A 19,193-nucleotide genomic window follows, 5' to 3' on the forward strand; every position below is an offset into this window, starting at 1 on the left:
GAAGCCTGGCTGGACTACAGAAATCCTGAAAAGTTCTATATCTGACATAATTTTCTTCTTGGAAAGAAAAAAAAGGTGGGGGAAGAAGAAAGAGAGAATTACAAGTGACAAATGCTAACCATGGTGCTTAATGCACTTCTGGAAGATGCTCAGATCCTACAGTGATTAGGGAACTATAAAAACCTGAATAGAACAGAACTGAAATGACCAAGGTCAGGATTTGGACCAGGAGAAATTTGGTTTGGTCTTCACAAAAAAAGACTCAAAGTTTGAGTTTGATCCATTCAGGAATCTTTTTGAGTTAACACAGAATGAAAGACTATCATTTGTCTTCGTAACCAAAATAAATCACAGTTCTTTTCTCTGTATGGATAATTAAAAACAACTAAACTTTGCAAGTTGAAATTTTCCACACAGCTAGTCCTCTTTGAGGAAAAGACTCCTGGCTAAGTTTAACATATTAGAAAATGATGAAGTTATTACTGAGTGAATGAAAATTTCTTTCATGTATGCGCAATACAAAAAAAATCTACTAAGTTTAGAGTTATTGTTGATATAACTATGGAACAGCCTAAATATATAATATGTTTCCTGAAAAAGAAAACTACTTCTTTCACACCAGTTTTACCCCAAGGTATCTCCACTTACATCACTGTAACTGAGAGCAGAATCAGGCCCACATTTTCTTTGCTTCAGTTATCCAAACATGTGTGTAACTCCAGCTCCTCAGTTTGTAAGAGTCCCTGGTTTATGAAAATTGAAACTATTGCAAGTATGTGTAGAAATGTTACATGATGTACCTTGGGACTGCAGTTCCTGCTTTGGGACGTTCATGTAGACTCTCCACCCCCACCCCGGGATTCCCCTGGGGAATCTGCATGTTTTCCATTTCATACACCAAAGGCAATACTTATTCCTGTAGCCATTAAGTTTCCCATTATCTGTCTTCCTCTGACAATGGCATGTGAAATAGAAACTAGACAGATTCATTTCCTTCAGTCAGTCTTCGTCTGGTTTACTGAGGTGAAGCAGCATGACTAAGAATGCAAAGAGGAAGCATGGGAGTAGCTCCATGGTGTCATTTTCACAATGTGATTTTTAATCCGCATTTTGTTGGTCACCAAATGCCTACACAGAACTCCCGGTCCTGTAACAAAAGCAATGATCTCATGTAAACCAATTTACACTCGTGTAACTCAATGGAGTTACTCCTGATTTACAATAATGCAGGGGGAATCATGTTCTTGCCTTTAAAGGTGGTTACTCAGGATGTGAACAGTATTGAAATGAATCACCTGAAAGTAGTATCAGTGCTATCCCAGCAGTGTGTCACAAAGGATCCAATATCAACATGAGATGAGTATTGAAGCAATCATATAGTGCAAGTAAGATTGGTGTTTGACTTCCCACACCTCCAATAACAATCCTTTAGAGCTAATCCAGATTTATATTATTTATCCATATTTATAATACATATATTATCTCATATGGTCATTCTCCTAGATACCTAACTTGTTTTCCCATCTCACTGCAGGGGACTCATGATTCTGCAAGCTCTGACAGTCACATAAACATAATATCAGCTAGATCTCAAGTGGAGTGAACCAACAGCTTTCTGCATAAGTGACAAAATCTGGGACACTCTGGGAATTTTTCTTAATGTCTGCTTGAACCATCCTACAGTGAAGTGAAATCCCAAACTCTGATCATCATCCAGACCCAATGTTTCTTAAATCTACAAAAGTGGAAAGAGAACCTCTTGCTCTTTTTCACCCAAATTGATAACATCTGTCCTACTTATCCATGACAAAAAAATTTTAAAAAGTACATACCATCCATTTTAAATTTACATTGGCCTAGAAGACAATTCCAAAGAAAGTACATGGGACTATTCACTCATATTCCTCGTTAATCATAAAACTGGATTAAACAGCTATCTGGCTGCTCTGACTGAATATGCTGAATAGATGAAGCTTGCACTCTCTTCTCTAAAAATGTAAACATAAAGGAATATTCTTGCAAATGGTCAGGCCATACAAGCTACTCCATGTGCTGCCCACAGATCTACTTAGTTCCAGCCCAAGCTTAGGACTGGAGGGAAGTTAAAATTGTATTTATGTGCTTCAATGCTGCTTTTGTCTCCCCCTCCCCAGTCGCCTCTCCCCACTCTTGTCCACTTTCCTCCTCATTTCCATTGACCCTGCCTGTGGTGTGGCTCCCCACCAGTGGTATGATCTTTTTCCTCAGACACTAATTGCCAGCTCTCCTTGCTCTGCAGTGAGCTGAGCACTGATCAGTGTCTGAAGAAGTACTGTCATGTGTCAAGCAGAGCTAAAAGCTCTACTCTGATTAGGGTGACCAGTTGTCCCAATTTTATAGGGACAGTCCAGGTTTTTGGGTCTTTTTTTTATATAGGCTCCTATCATGCCCCACCCCCGTCCCGATTTTTCACACTTGCTGTCTGGTCACCCTAACTCTAATCAGCATTTGGCTCTTCACTCTAGTCAGGCATTTCAGGAAGAGCTGATGAGTGGAGTGACTGATGGTGGAGAAGAGACAGATAGTATGCAGGGTTCTCACAAAGCAGCAGGCTTAGAGAAGGTAGCATGTGGTAAGGCTCTGATTTCTTGTCTTTTTTTACTCCAAAAATAATGTAATATTTCTCCCTATTGGCTCTTCCTCTTTTTAGTCTGTTATCTGGTCCCCTTCACCTTTGATTCTTTTCCTTGTTTTCCCCCATGTGCTCCTTCCCATTGTTTTGCTTCCCCTCCAACCACTTCATTTACTTCAATCTGCACAGCAAGGGTCCTTCGCAGTGAAACTGACCAACTTTCGTGAGTCTCCTTTTGCTCTGCACACACACTCTGCTCTATTCCCCGTACACGCACCAAAAAGAAAGGTATCCAAAGTGCTGTGAAGTCCTTGCTTAACAGTCAGCACAATAGGTACCATGCCTTTGTGTCTTGTAAAAGAACAAGCACATTGGTTATATCAAAAAGAACAGGGAACATTAATAAGGAAAGAAAAGGAAGGTCTCTCAAATCAACACCCTGAACGTGCTTTGCTATTAAAAATTCTCTCTCACCAGTCAAAAATAATCTGTTGCTAAGTGTGGACATATTGGACTTGACTCTCTTCTCCTTTATCTTGAAGTAAAGTAGTAGTGAATCCATTAAAATCAATAGAGTTGTATGAATATCAGGTCCATTCCATGTATGGTTGTAATGTTACTGGGGCCACCAGTTCTTAAGCAGAATTCCCGATTGACTCCTGCTTAAAAACTGACATCCCAATAAGCCTCAGTCTTATGCTCTCTTCTAATGAAAACATCCTCAATAAAAAGTAATTTATCTTTAATAAGTTGTTTGAAAATCCAGGTAAATTTGAGGGTGTTCACTTGGTCACCTTCATCTACCACAGTATGTAGTTACTTTATTCAAATATTTCTAACAGGATAGACAGCATAGTTTTTCCCATAGAGCACCTTTATGGGTTTTGCCCTTATTAAGCTATAAACTGCAAATGTCATAGCAGTCTGTCGTTAATTAGATTCTCAATCACTTTTTCCAGTACTGAGGGTAAGGTTTGCTGGTCTGAAGCAAAGGTCACCGGAATCTTCCTTGAATCCTTTATTAGATATATTCACCTTCTTAGTGGAATTTCCAATCTTCATGAATAACTACTAAATTTAAAGCAATAGAATACATTTCTTTGTTGGTATACCAGCTACTTCACACTTAATTTCCCTTGGATGAGTACTTTCTGCCCATGATAATTTACTACACGCGAGAGTGTCAAGTTGCTCCATAACTTCCTCAGAGGCTTCAAGCCCAAACAAGTCTGCAGTCTGAAGCTCTGTAAAGAGCATCTTGGAAAAAGGAATTTCTGAATCACCTTCAACAACAAAGTCTCACCCAAAAATTAATTTAACCTCTTCTGCTACTCCAGCATTCTCCTGAACTACCTCTCACTCTGGAAGTTCTAGAACAGCTAGAGACATGCACACTGCTCCTTGCTTCTAACATACAAGGAGATATTCTCATTAACAACCTTGACCTTGTTGGCTCTCTGGTCTCCCTATGCCCTACTTGTTCAATTTATTTCCAACTTAGGCTGTGTCAACGCTACGCTACAAACTTGGGTCAATACATGTTAAGTCATGCACAAGCTGACTGTGTTGGTGCTTCACATACTCTCTAAGGGGTGCTTGCATAGACTTCACCTGGTATTGCCTGAGTTCCAATCACTTGGGGCAGTATTTCCATTCTTACAGTCTGGCATTGTTAACCCCAGTAAATTCATGCCCTTCTCCACTTAACCATGCAGGTTTTGCGCTCCCTCTTTATATTCCAATGTCATTCTCATAGGTATACAAATGCTCAGCATTTCTGATAAGGTCTTCTTAAACAGCCTTCAAGCCAATTCTTCGGTCTCAAGTTTTTGGTTTTGTTGTTGTTTTGATTCCACATCAGCTCTTATTTCTCATTTGAATTTCCTCACCTTTACCCTAGGCGAGTCCCTGACTATTAAAATATCAAACTTAACTTTGCAGTGATCGATACTGCCCAGTGGAGCTCATATATTCATGTTCTTGTATAAACTCCTTTATATTTAAGGCTAAGATAAGTTTCCCCTGTACTAAGCACTAAAAGAAGTGGCTTTACATAGGAGTCATTTATGGTATTAATCAAGTTCCTCTCAAAACCATTCCAGATGTGCCATTCAACCAGTCTATATTGGTTTCATTCAGATCACCACTATTATTACTATACCAACAGATTTTGCAACTTCTTTAATTTCTTTTAACACATGAAGATCTTGAGTCAAGATCTCATACAGTATTAAGGGCATGTTAACTCCAGAGGGTTGCATAACCATCTGTGTAAGGGGCCCTCTAGTGGGTCTCATTGTGTTCTATATTTTAGAAACTGCCAGAAACCAGCTGGAGCAGCAGCATGTAAAAAACTATGCATTGCGTGTTTGAGAATAGTTAGTAAACAAGGTTATTTGGGACACAACTGCACCCCCGTGGCTTCTTTATGTCATTTTTGTTGTACAGAGTGCAAAAGACAACAGAGGGACTTCGTGGACAGGGAGGGAAGGTGAGGACCTATGGCCACCCCATGGGTAAGGTGGTGCAGAGCTGCTTGGATGAAGATAGATCTCATACAAATGAGATTTCCTATTGTGGTGGTCCAGGCTGTGCCCTTAAGGGCTGCGCTTCCCAGCCAGAGTCTGGGCAGGGGCACTGAGAAATGCCTGCACTGAGAAACATGATGCACTGCCAGTAGGAATCAGACACAGAATAAAGCAGATCTCTTGCAAGCACCTTATGCAATGAGTGATCTATTGACAGAGGAACAGCCAGTGTAGCCATTGCACAGGCACAGGGCCCACTTAGAGGGCCCCGGAAGGCTCAAAAGTTTGTATTATTATTAAGGCCGGAAGTTTATCATGGTGTGAAAAGAAGTCATGGAACCCCTTTGTCCATTTGTCTGTGACTTTTTTTGTGTCCATGACTCACCCTACAGCAGCAATTCCAGTGGCACCTTTGTCCCCCGGGGTTGGGGCTGGCGCCCTGTTCTGGACATTGCAACCTGGCACACACAGTCATAGTGCGACTCAGTTTTGGCCCACCTAACTCTCCATTATGATGTGGGGACAGGCGGGCCAAACTTCAGTGAATGGCATTGCAACCTGGGGCACTGGGATAGAGTTTGGGTGGGCCAAGCCAGAGCAGTGCTGCGACCCTCTGTGACAGATTGCAATGCCTGGTTCAGGGCACTGGGCCCAGCCCCCTGGGACACAGGAGCCACCACTGTTGCGTGAGTGCAGGCGTGCTCAGTCTCCAACACCTTTTCTGAAAGACTTTCATTCTGGATTAGGATTGTGGTGCCTGGGGGGAAGGAAGGTGCTTCTGGGATTGGTGCTGTTGCGAGTGGGGGTTCACAATTAAAACCTGCACTGGGGTCCATCTTTCTGTTGCTCTGTCACCGGAGAGACCACTGAACACAATGCAGTACCAGGTGTAAAAAGGAACTAAGAAATACACTTAGTGGAAGAATGGAGCAGTTAAAAGTCCCACTGGACCCAAAACTCTCTGGAAATGTGGAAAACAACTAGAGAAGGTTTAAACAGTGCATCCCTTTATAACTGCAAGCAATGGCTTCCAGAAAAAAGGAATACAGTCAGAAGGTCGCCTTATTTCTGACAATAGTTCATTGAGATACACTTGATGTGTTCAATATTTTCAGTTAATTCAGGCAGAGGAGACTAACTATGAAACTGTTTTACACAGATTTGAGGAGTACTGCACTCCACATAAAACTGAAACGTACGAGAGAGAGGTTTTTAAGAAGAGAATACAAGAAGAAGATGAAACCATACACCAGTCTATGGCTGATATAAGGCTGATGAGCCAATCTTGCAATTTTGGAGGGCTATAACTGAGTCCCTGATAAGAGACCAGATTGTGGTGGGGATATGGAACAAAAAGCTCAGAGAAAGTCTAATGGAAGACAAAGAATTAACCCTGGTCCAAGCAATTAGAATTTGCCAGGGAAAGGAAGTCACCAAGTCCAAAATGAAGCTTATGGAGGGTGCACACTCTAGACATGACAGATAATCCAAAATACTACAAGAATTGAGACCTGAGGCAGAAAGGCAATGTGAAGCTCAAAGTCAGAGTTCAGGCAAAAGAGCACACGGAGCTGCACATGCTGCGTCAACCAACACAATGCCCAACATATGGGAAAAGACATACGTCCACAAAGCCCCACATATGGAAAAGATGCAAGAAACGCAATGGATTACATCACTTTGCAAGAGTTTGCAAGCACCAATAGCATGAACAACATGGAAAAGAGGGCGATGACAGCACTACTAACTCAGGTAAACTCTTTATAGGAGCCACGGACAATGTTGCAGCAAAAGATGATTGGGCCGTCCATTAAAAGCAAATGGGTCCTTTATTAATTTTGAGTTGGACACTGTTGCACAAGCCAATGTGTTGCCAGAAACAGTGCTATTAGCACTAAAAGAGAAACCGCAGAGATTGGAGGGTAACTGGGTAAAACTCAGGACTTAAAACAGAGAGCTTATCCCCACAAAAAGGACATGTGAACTAAATGTATGGGTAAGTAACAAATTAGAAAAGATACAGTTTGTAATAGTATCAGGATTAAAAGTGTGTCAAGCCCTTGATCTCATCAAGAAGGTGAAGGGAACCAAAACAACTGAGGAAGAGTTTGAGGCCGTCTTCCAGGGGGCAGGAAGCTCTCAACAGGACAGAGCTGAAAGATCCCGAACTGCACCACAATTCATGGCTCCTAGGAACATTCCCTTTGCCCGTAGGCAGAAGCTAAAAGAGGAGTTGGATAGGGTCATTGCATTGGGAATCATAAAGAAAGCAGAAAAAACAGCATAGTAGGTACACTCATTGGTTATTGTCAAAAAGGAAGGAGGAACCCCTCACTTATGCATAGACCCAAAAGAATTAAATCAATTTGTAAAAAGAGAACATTTTCCACTTCGTACAAGAGGAGATATTTTTGGGAAATTGATCAATGCCAAATATTTTTCTATACTTGCTCCTTTTTAAGGGTTCAGGCAGGTGCCCTTAGAAAAACAAAACACACATTCATGCACTTTCAGCCCCTCTTTCACGAGACACTAGACTGCCATTTGGGTTATATTCAGCACCCAAGGTGTTTCACTGGTAAATACAACAAAGTTTTGATGGTATAGAGATACTAAGGTTTACATTTTAATCTGGGAAAATACAGTAGAAGAGTGTGACCAGAAGCTCCAAGCAAATTTGGAAAGAACCAGAGCTGCTGGGCTAAAGCTAAATAAGCAAATATAAATGTAATGGAAATAGCATACTTATGGGAGAAATTAATACAGCCAGGGGTACAGGTAAATCACAGTTAAGTTAAGGCCATCACCAACATGCCTGTTCCAACAGACAAGGAGGAATACAAAGATTCTTTGGAATGGTCAACTACATAGGGAAATTTGTGATTCATCTAGCTGGCCAAACCAGCAACTTGAAAGTGCTACGGAGCAAAGACATCCAATAGATGTGGGATGGAAATCTTTTCACGAGTTTGAGAAAGTGAAGGAGTTAATTAAAGAGGCACCAGTACTGAGGTACTATGACAATAAGCACTAAACTAAGTTGTTCATGGATGCCTACTGGAAGGGTATTGGCACTTATAGCAGTGTGATCAAAACTGGAGCGCATAGGCACTAACAAAAAATGAGCAACAATACACTCAAATGGGGGGGGGGGGCTTTGACTTTAGTCCCTGGGTGTAAAAAGTGTAATATATTTTTTTAATGTGAGGGCAATGTTAGCTGAAACGGACCATAAACCACCTACTGCTATTGCCAAAGGGGGCCTGGCATTCACCCCACCCCACCCCACCCCACCCCAAGAACACAGAGATTTATTTTTTTCTGCTACAAATGAATGATCTGCAAATTGAGTACAAGCCTGGGAGAGACTTGGTGGTTGCAGATACTTTCTCTAAGGCGTTTGACAGAAGTGCAGTGGAGCAAAGTCCAGAGCTAGATTTTGTACATATCAGTCTGATCAAAAAACCTGTCCAGTCTCAGGTGAAACATGGACTGTGATTTCCAAAGCTACGGCTCATGATGAGACCCTGGAGAAAGTGATTAAGGCTATTAGCACAAAGGGGCCTGGACAGCATCTTCCCAGCCCACCTTATTAATTTCAGTAGGAGCTCTCAGTACTAGATGGGATTTTGTTTAAAGGCACCAGAATGGTGATTCCGAAAGTATAACAGAAAAACGTTAAAAAGAATACAAGAGGGTCATTTAGGGATTGAAAAATTGAAGAGAAGAGCCAGAGACATTTTATACTGGCCCCAAATGAACAGCCACATTGAAGAAGCTGTTAAGGTTTGTCACATGTGCCAAAAATATAGACCAAGTGAAGTGAAAGAGCCCATGTTGGTGGCACAGGAAAAATTGTACCCCCCTGCACCAGACTAGGGCATATATTTGTTTAAAGTAGCCAGAAAAAACTATGGACAAATAGACTATTATTCTCACCGCCCTGAGATAGCTTTACTAGAAGTTATGACAGCTAAACAGGTGACTGTGCATATCAAATCTATGTTTGCTAGACCAGGTATCTCTGACATAGTGGTGTCTGACAATGGGTCACAGCAGTTTGCAGTAAAGTACAGTTTTAGATACCCCCAATCCAACTGATTGGTGGAAAACGCTGTCAGCATAATAAAGCACCCATGAAAAAGTCAGAGTCAGACTCGATCCATGTTTAGTACTGTTAAATTCAGAGCAGCATCAATGAAGCATGCGTTGTCATCTGCTGGCATGTTGTTAAACTGAAAAACTGAAAACAAGAGTGCCTGCACTGTCAGAAATGGATGTCAGTCACTGGGGACTTGCAGATGCATTAAGAGACATGTATGACAAAACAAAAAAAATCAATATGATTTGGGATCCTGGGGGCCGCCACCACTTCGTGAAAATGACAGTGTGTGTCTCTATGATGGGAAACAATGGTCACACACAGCAGGGGTGTCACAAGAGGTTGTCCTGCAGTCATGTGAGATTGTTACCCCAAGTGGATACATACTATGGAGGAATAGGTGACATCTTTTCCAAATCTCAGAAGGGAAGGACAATGAGTCTGCCAGTTTCTACAAGAGGGGCTTGGACAGGCAATGGCCTCAGTAGGTTGAGTTAAGGGAGCCCTAGAACCAGTGGACTTGCCTCATCTTGACAGCAGTAGGGCTGATGTTCCAGGGGAGACCCACAGGTCCAAGTGACAGTGAAGGACACCTTAAGTCTAATAGAACATTGTGGGTACGTTTAGTTATGAGGTTGTTATAAGTATTTGTAATTGTGTGATATATTAATATTGGGTTTTTAAGTGTTCATGTTATTAAGTTTTGGCTTGGAAGGAAAGATGTGGTATTAATTTGGGGGCTGTGTCTTTGAGGGCTGAGCTTCCCAGACAGACAGTCTGGGTGGGGTGTGGTGAAGCTCTTGGTGCTACGCACAGTCAGTTGGAACCAGACTCTGAATAAAGCAGAGCTCTTGAAAGCACCTTAAGCACTGAGTGATCATTGAACACGACACCTCACAATCTGAGCAGTGCTATGAACCCTGCAACTATTTCTCTTCATACAGAGACAGTGGAGTTATTCAAATACAGTACTGTGGTTGAGAAGCGAGAGGGACTAGGTACCCATCCCATTTTTGTATGCAGGGTGTGTTTGTCACTTTCCCCAAATGGCATGGGGCAGGGGATGTGGGGGGGGGGGTGCGTCCTTCAGTTTGAACAACAGGTCTTTGGATTGTGCTGTCAATTCCGTCTCTTCCCTAGATGCCCCACTGGGAATCAAGGAGGTATTTCCTCCTCTGAGGGAGCTTTTAATTTCCTTCTATTTGTGGAGTGATTTCCCTTGATTTAATGTGTATAACAAGCTCCCAGCTTTCCTGTGTATTGCAGTCCATTTCTCTAGGGTCAATAACATCCAACCATATAGTATATTGTACTCTAGGTCTGATTCTGGTCTAATGTACACCAGCTTAAACCCACGGACATCAACAGGTGTAAAAACAGAGGAAGAGAGATTATAACCAGGCCAACTGAAATGACAACATATCTCTGAAAAGCACTTCTTGTACCGAGAGTCTTTTCAGTAGTGCACTAATACAAACACCAAACTCAACCAAAGACAAAAGAGAAATTCAGTAATCCAGTCATGGTTTCCCATGCAATGGAAGCATTTTCATAATGATTTACACTTCATCTGGGCACTGGTAATCTGTTATGACTAGCAACTCAAATCCAAGCCATTGATTAATATTTCAAAAATAATTAAAGCAAAGCAAATAATCACATGAATTATATTATTTTTCAAAATATGTGATCCTTGGTAATTTGTGGTTTTCACTCCCTGGTGCTAAAATTATGTGGTGCCTTTAAAATTTTCAGGCTTAGGCTGTTTTATGAAGAAGTGGACACGGATCACAGTATGTTGCACTGATTGATAGAAATGAAATATTAGTTTCTGTGGACAAATATACTTGAAGTTCAAGCCTCAGATGCAACTGCCTATAGCCTACAATTTGAATTCTTGACCTAACATACAGGCTAGTTTGCACCTCACTCAAAACACAAGTTAACTTTTCCCCTCCTTCTATAGCTGATACAGAAATGACCCTTCTCCTTCCATCACCATCTCCTCTAAAAACATTACATACTTACAACATTTATTTATTTTTGGCTGCAAGCCGGAAAAAAAATTCCTTTTCAAATGTACCCCTCCCTGTGAATTGGATTACGTTGTAATCGTTCTTAATCTACCTCAGGTCTGTTTGCCTTCTGGGGTGAAATGATGTTTTGGAAGGTCTATATGGCAGAGTGGAGTGGGCGACCACCAGGAGACTATGATATAGTACTTTTCTTTTTAATTTTACAGTCACGGGGAAAAAAAACCTGTAAACAGAGCTGGCTTTGTACATCTGCACAACACATGGTCACCCAGGTTGCCTCCTGTCATGAGGTAATTGTGTGGAACACTGTGAAACGATCGGTCACACAGGGAAAACAGCAGAAACATTACCCCTGTCCAGGACAATTAAAACTTGACTGACAGACAGGGAACAGTGAGTAACTGGAAAGGCTGAGATGGGGCGTAAGGGGGGAATTAAGACCCACTATGCCCAATACTTTCATTAATGAGCTACTGTAGTTTCCACACTTGTGGGCCACACCAAAACTGAAGGGTTGGAAAGCACACGGGACAACAGATCCAACCAACAAAGCCAACTGTAGAGACTAGAACCTATGGATAAAATAGGCCAAAGTACAGTTTAAGCTGCTCCCAGTGCTTTGCAAACTGCAGAGGCAGGACTCTGGCTGTTAAATCTCCTGACTCTCCACCATTCTTGGCTCTGGCTTCAAGAAGCACTGCTCCTCTAGCACTCTGCCTCCTCAGTAAAGTCAGTGGAAAAGCTCCCATTGGCTTCCCTGGGCTTTGGACCAGACGGTGAAACAGGTAACTGTTATACCTTGTTGCCTGCTGAGTGGTCTGATGTCCTGGGTAGGACACAGGAGCCATTCCAGCTGGGCTGGCAAGAGACAGACATGGCCAGTGAGTCATTTCACTAGCTTCTAACATTTGTATTTGTAAAACAAAATTATTCAAACATTCACTCCTCTTGCCCGCACTAGGCACAATTATGCCTGACATTTCCACGGGTGTATGTGGGAGATGAAGGAGGCATGCAAAGGAAGCGCTCCCTCAGGAAAATATCCTCAGTAGTGCACAACCCTGTAAAGAAGGCAGGGAGGCATTGAGGATATGGCCCCATCTCTTTTACAGCCTGAACATGTACCCCAAAGCTCAGGGGACAATTATGCCTCAGGGACCCTGACCTGTCTTGCGTGGTATGGCTCAGCACAAACCCCTGTGCACATATGTACTTAAATGGTCCTTTGAGTAGGCTTTTCTCTTTCTAGCTCAGCCTGCTCCTTTCTCTCCTAATGTTCTATTCGACATTGGTGAGGCCTCATCTGGAGTACTGTGTCCAGTTTTGGGCCCCACACTTCAAGAAGGATGTGGATAAATTGGAGAGAGTCCAGCGAAGGGCAACAAAAATGATTAGGGGACTGGAACACATGAGTTATGAGGAGAGGCTGAGGGAGCTGGGATTGTTTAGCCTGCAGAAGAGAAGAATGAGGGGGGATTTGATAGCTGCTTTCAACTACCTAAAAGGGGGTTCCAAAGAGGATGGCTCTAGACTGTTCTCAATGGTAGCAGATGACAGAACGAGGAGTAATGGCCTCAAGTTGCAGTGGGGGAGGTTTAGATTGGATATTAGGAAAAACTTTTTCACTAAGAGGGTGGTGAAACAATGGAATGCGTTACCTAGGGAGGTGGTAGAATCTCCTTCCTTAGAGGTTTTTAAGGTCAGGCTTGACAAAGCCCTGGCTGGGATGATTTAACTGGGAATTGGTCCTGCTTCGAGCAGGGGGTTGGACTAGATGACCTTCTGGGGTCCCTTCCAACCCTGATATTCTATGATTCTATGATTCTCCTGTCAGTTTTTTTTCCCTTCTCATTATTTCTAACATTTGATATTGTCCTTCCCTTCTCCAACCCAGACAAACAATCTTCCTCTTCACTTCCCTTTTCTTCCTGAAGGAACTCCATGGTCATTCTTCACCATTTGTTTCTGTGGCAGACTGTGAATTCATACCATTCTGAAACCCTGACTGCTGACACTCTGACTGTAATGCAGAGAGTAGGACATGACTCAACTCAAATTGAGGGTGACTTGTTGACAAACTGGATGGACTTCAGAGGAAAAAAGAAGTGATTAAAGAAATGGGGATGAGGAATGAGGAAAAATGAAAGGAATGGAATATATATATAGCTTGGTTGAAAGATGACTAAGCAGGATATGATAAGTATTAAAAGGATGTAAACACCAAAGAGAAAATTAATTTTTAGGGAATGACGAGAGAGTACAAATAGCAGTTTTGGGATGAAAATGAGAAAAGGCTTTTGGAAAATATTTGCTAGTAGTGAGATCTATTATATTGTAGCGTAGGATTACAAGGAAAGTGGTGGAAATCTCATTGTTTGAATTTTTTAAAGTAGACTGGACAAAACCCTTAAGAATACACTGTAGGGAACAATCCTACACTGATAAGAGGATGGAAAAGATTATCTAATAGTAACTCTTTCTGTCTTTATGTTATGACCCTAAACTAAGGTTTACTGAGCTGCCAGCCAGTCATCAATAAAAGAAATTATATCTATCTGGATCTATATCTCCATCCTTATGGTATGCCACACAGCCCCGTACTGCCTTAGAGCTCTGTCTAGTATATATATATACACAATAGACATTTTTGTTTATAGCAGAAATGTCATTCTAAATTCACAGACTACAATTCATGGCCACAACAACGTGGCAATCCTCAATTCACCATGTTTTGCTGAGTTACTGAAGGGTTCCCTAAACAATGAGTATCTTAAATGCCTCAGCACTGCACAGTGGAGTGAATTCATTCTGATGTTTTGGCATGAACTGTGAATTTCCTGGTTTGGGAGAGTTTAAATCAGACCTTCAATGCTATTTGAAGATCACTTATTTTTCTATTTCCTTCTTATCCCAATACTACTCCAATTATACAAAGAGCAAAACACAGTCTTTGTAAATAGAAAAGATTATGAAAAATCATAACCAACCATTTTAAAAATATTTAATGCAAAGCGCTTACTTAATGCCATGCTAAAAAAAGTACCATGTGATTAACAGGGAATAGAGTTACAGAAATATTTATCTGTGAAACACTACATTTCTAAAATATGACCTTCCAAATTGCTTATGTGATATAATTAAGACTGGAGCTAGATGAAGAACTGACTTTGCAGTTTGCTGGCAGTTTCAAAAATTTTCAGAATCCAAAAGTTGTGACATTTTTCAGTGAATTGAAAAAAAAAATCCATTTGGGGTTGAACAAAACATGTTTTGCTCAACTGGAAACAGATTCTTCCAGGTGGCAATGGCAGAGGCCTCCCTTATAACCTTAATGCCAGTGGTTACGGCACTCACCTGTGATGTGGGAGACTCCAAATCAATGCCAGATAGGGAGAAGGGATTTAAACATGAGTCTTCCATACAGTAGGAGTGTGCCTTAGCCACTTAGCTGTGGGATGTTGAGGGACAAGTCTCTCTAAATAGATCCTGTTGAAGCTGTCCCACTTTGTATGAATAGTTACAGCAACATTCGAGCAGAGACTTGAACTTGGGTCTTCAGTGTCATAGGTGAATGCCCTACACTCACCAGGCAATAGAGTCGTTTATTCTCTTTGCCTGGCCCAATGACTATTCACTGCCATGATGAATGACTAAGATATTGGAGGGAGAGCAATTCAAAGTCCCCCAAAATTATTTTGACCATGTCAAATTCACAAATAGTTTCAGATTGACTGAAATTGCATTTTCAATTAATAAATTGTCCATAAAATTTCACCCAGTTCTGATTCAGACATATTATATAAATAAATAAAAGATACACATGAATGGCCACATTTTCAGCTGGTCTCCATCAATGCATCAGCAATTTTTTCAGGCATATCTGTCTGCATATGTCAACTCCTATTGTTTCAATAGGACTTCCTCCTAACCATAAAGAAAGGGAGGTTCTTGCAATTCCCCTGGTCCTGTTCTGGTCCCAGGTTGAGAACACAGGATCTAGCCTGACCTGCATAACATGTCATAGAATTTCATCCAGTAATTCCTAGGATAAGGTGGGAGCACAGCTACCAGATTTGCACGTGCTAATGCCAATTTGCACACACAGACAGGGTTTTGTGCATTCAAATACAAGCACCTGAGACATGCTGAATATCAGGGACCTAAACTCACTCAGTGGACTTCCATTGAGTCTGGCAAATTCATACCAGCCTGTTGGTGGTATTGCTGATTTCAACAGTCTTCTGGTCAATGAACCAATTACGTGTTGTCTAGTGGTCAAGCTGGAAGACAGAAAAGTATTGATTCAATACTAGTTAAGCCACTGACTCATGGTGTTACCCACCAAGTAAGTCATTTAGCCTTTCTGTAGTTCAGTTAATCCAGCTGGAAAATTGCAGGGGAAGAGGGGAAAAGCAGGATTCTCACTGAAAACCACAGACTGAATCTGAGCTGAGTTAAAACACAAAAGGCAATATCAGAATGTGAGTCATAATCGGAACCTCCCTGGCCTTTTCCATCCAGAATGTCTGGTAGTATCATCATTATCATAACAGCAAAGCATTTACTTTAAGTCTCGCTTCAGGCTCCATGACCAAAAAGGAAATACTGAACACTTGTGCCAGGCACACTCAGCTCCTGAATAGATTGAAGGACTATCTGAATGGATTTAATAACTTTGGACTTCTCTATGTGGCTTGAATTTAAAGTGCATAAATAACCAAAGTGAAAACTGGAGCAGAGAAGGATTTATAGTACTAATATTTTTCTTTAAATTTCTGATGGGAAAATGGAAAAAGTAGGAGCTTAAAAATACCTTTTTTTCCTTGTGTTATGCTTTCTGTCAAATTTTGCACTATAGAGACCTAAAGAACATTGTTTGGCAAATCACCAAACTAAATACAACTTGGTGTAAGTTCCTAATAATGGAAATAAAGTTGTGGTGAGAAAGTGTCTTGAGCAGTTTTTGTTGACAGAAGGTCCCTGAATCAGCTGCAAAAACAATTTCTTTTTCAGAATGTCTTCCTTATTCTGAAAATATAAATAGCTCTAATTAAAGCCTCTCTTACTATATGGATAGTAAGTAGAGTTTAAAAGGGTTGGTTTTGGCCCATACTACCAAAAAGTTGCAAACCAATATATCTCTGTCTTTATCCATAAGGGAACCTGAAATTCAAAGGGGTTTGGCTTTTTAGGGTTTGATTATGTCTAACGTACCTATATTTAGGTGTGATATCTATAGCGCAACCATGAATTACAATCCCTTTGAATTTTGGAAGGGTTTGGGTTGAAACCTATTTCTAAGGACCAGATTCAGGCATATTTACTCGCATTGAATAGTACTCCATGAATGGTACCATGAAAGCGAATGGGACCATACACGGGCTAAGGTGTTGCTCAATATAATAGTACTTTTCTATATTTCAGGGGGTTGTCATGATCAATACATTAAAAATTGTGAGGTGCTCAGATACTATGGTGATGAGGGCCAGATAAGTATCTAAGATAGATCGAATGTGAGTAAGGTTGTTAAAATCTGGCCTTATATCATTTAGATTCTGAGTTGGATCCAAAATTGGAATGGAATCAGGTTCTGGTCCTACTTTGGATGCAGCTGAAATCTTGTGAGATAAGTCAGTCTTGTGAGATTTTGACTCAAAATGGCAAAATTTCCTGAAAACAGCTGATCAAGGTTGTAACCATTGTAGTGATGCCCTGCCAACAGTTTATCAAGGGGACTGCATAAAAAACCCCCTCTTTAGCTTATCACAAATGAATGTGCATGACCACACAAAGAAATTCACCCCTGTGCAAAGGGACAACATAAGGGCTTATGCAAATTCACCCATGGGCAGGCTCTATATACAGGGCTGCAGTTTGTCCACAGAGAAGAGTGAATAAGGACTCTATTTTCTCATAAGTAAAATTGCTTTCTTGTAAGCACAACAAAGGTGGATGGGGTCAGCACCCCTTGGCAAAACAAGCACGGGAAGTGCACTTGGTAAGGTTTATACCTTGTCTTGAGGAAAGAGTCTCAGCACCAGTGGTGCAAGTTACCAGTACGCTGCACATAGGTGAGTCACGGGAGGGACACAAAGGGGGCGCACCAGCTAAGGGGGGCACATGACCTCCCCACGTGACCCCCCATGTGACTCCACCCCACCCCCAGCCTGGGCCCTTGCACTCTCCCCATCACCTCCCCATCCCACGGTACCTGGAGGGGGTAGCTTTGTCCTCCTGCTGAGCTGGAGATTTCTGAACCGCAGGGCTCTCCGGAACCACAGTGGCAAAAGGAGCAGAATGTGGGGCTACTGAGAGGCCCCACCCTGGCAGCTCCCCCAGCGTGGCTGTACCACCCCCAGCCCTTCCAGGCAGCTCTGTCTCCTCTCTCATGTCTGGGATCTGTACAGTCCTGCCAGAGGACAGGGCTTGGCGCGGTACCGGTACAGCCCCATGCCAGCAGCTCCTCTGGCGCGGCTGTCCCACCCCCAGCCCTGTCCTCCGGAGGAGCTGTACAGACCCCAGACAGGAGACGCAGCTGCATGTGAAGTGGAATGGTGTCAGACCTCAAGTGAGGTTCCACAGAGATCTGTTCTGGGTCCAATGTTGTTTAACATCTTTATTAATGACCTGGATGCAGGAATAGAGAGCTTGCTGATCAAATATGTAGATGATTCCAAGCTAAGGGGGGCAAAGGGGGTTTGCCACTTTGAAGAATAGAGCTAAAATTCAGAGGGATCTTGATAAATTGGAGAACTGGGCTATCGACAACAAAGTGAAACTCAAAAAAGACAAATGTAAGGTGCTACACTTAAAGAAGAAGAAAATCAAATGCACAAATACAGAATGGGGGATAACTGGCTTGTCAAGAGCACGGCTGAGAAGGATCTGGGAGTTGTGGTGGATCACAACCTCAGCATGACTCAGCAATGTGATGCTGTTGCAAAAAAACGAAAGGCAATTTTCGGTTGCTTTAACAGAGACATGACATGTAAATCATGGGAGGGGGGTAGTACCGTTCTACTGAGTGCTGGTTAGGCCTCAGCTGGAGTACTCTGTCCAGTTTTGGTCACCAATGTATAGAAAGGGTGTCGAGAAACTGGAAACAATCCAGAAGCAAGTAACAAAGATGATCAAAGGGATGAAATATAAGCCATATGAGCAAAGGCTGAAGGAACTGGGTATGTTTAGTTTGGAAAAGAGGAGATTACGGGAGGACATGATAGCGGTCTTCAAATACTTGAAAAGCTGCCATAAAAAAGATGATGAAAAGTTGGTCTCTTCCACAGAGGGCAGGGCAAGAGACAATGGGTTCATACTACAGCATAGCAGATTTAGATTAAATATCAGGAAAAACGTCCTAACTGTAAAAACTGTAGGACAATGGAAGAGACTGCCTAAGGTGGTTGTGGAATCTCCTTCACTGGAGGTTTTCAAAAAGAGGCTGGATAGCCATCTGTCTTGGATGGTTTAGACACAACAAATCCTGCCTCATGATTCTATCCTGCAGGCTCCCATGAATCAACCAAAATCAATTAATTTTGTCAGAAAAATGTCACAATAAGAATGGCAAAATATGGTGAGATCACTCTTGAGATTTCAGTGCAATCAAATCTGAATCCAAACATTAGCCTGATTTGGGTTCAGATCTAAACTTAATCAAGGCTCTGGAGTAAACATTAACTCCTTGGTCCTTATATGAATCGGAACAAGAATGCTAGATATGAAATACCTTGAACTTTGGAGATCTTAACTGAATCACTGGATTTGAACCCCTTGAACTTTAAGACAGTTTGGATGTAGATTTGGGGCTTGTCTACATGGTGTATAGTCCACACTCAAGGGTGTAAATTCTAGTGTGCACTAGAATGTTGCACATTAACTGGTCAGTGTGGACACTGCTCTTAGGCACTAAAAGT

Source organism: Lepidochelys olivacea (assembly GCF_965140295.1).
Source record: "Lepidochelys olivacea isolate rLepOli2 genome assembly, chromosome: 2".
Classification (NCBI taxonomy): Eukaryota; Metazoa; Chordata; order Testudines; family Cheloniidae; genus Lepidochelys; species Lepidochelys olivacea.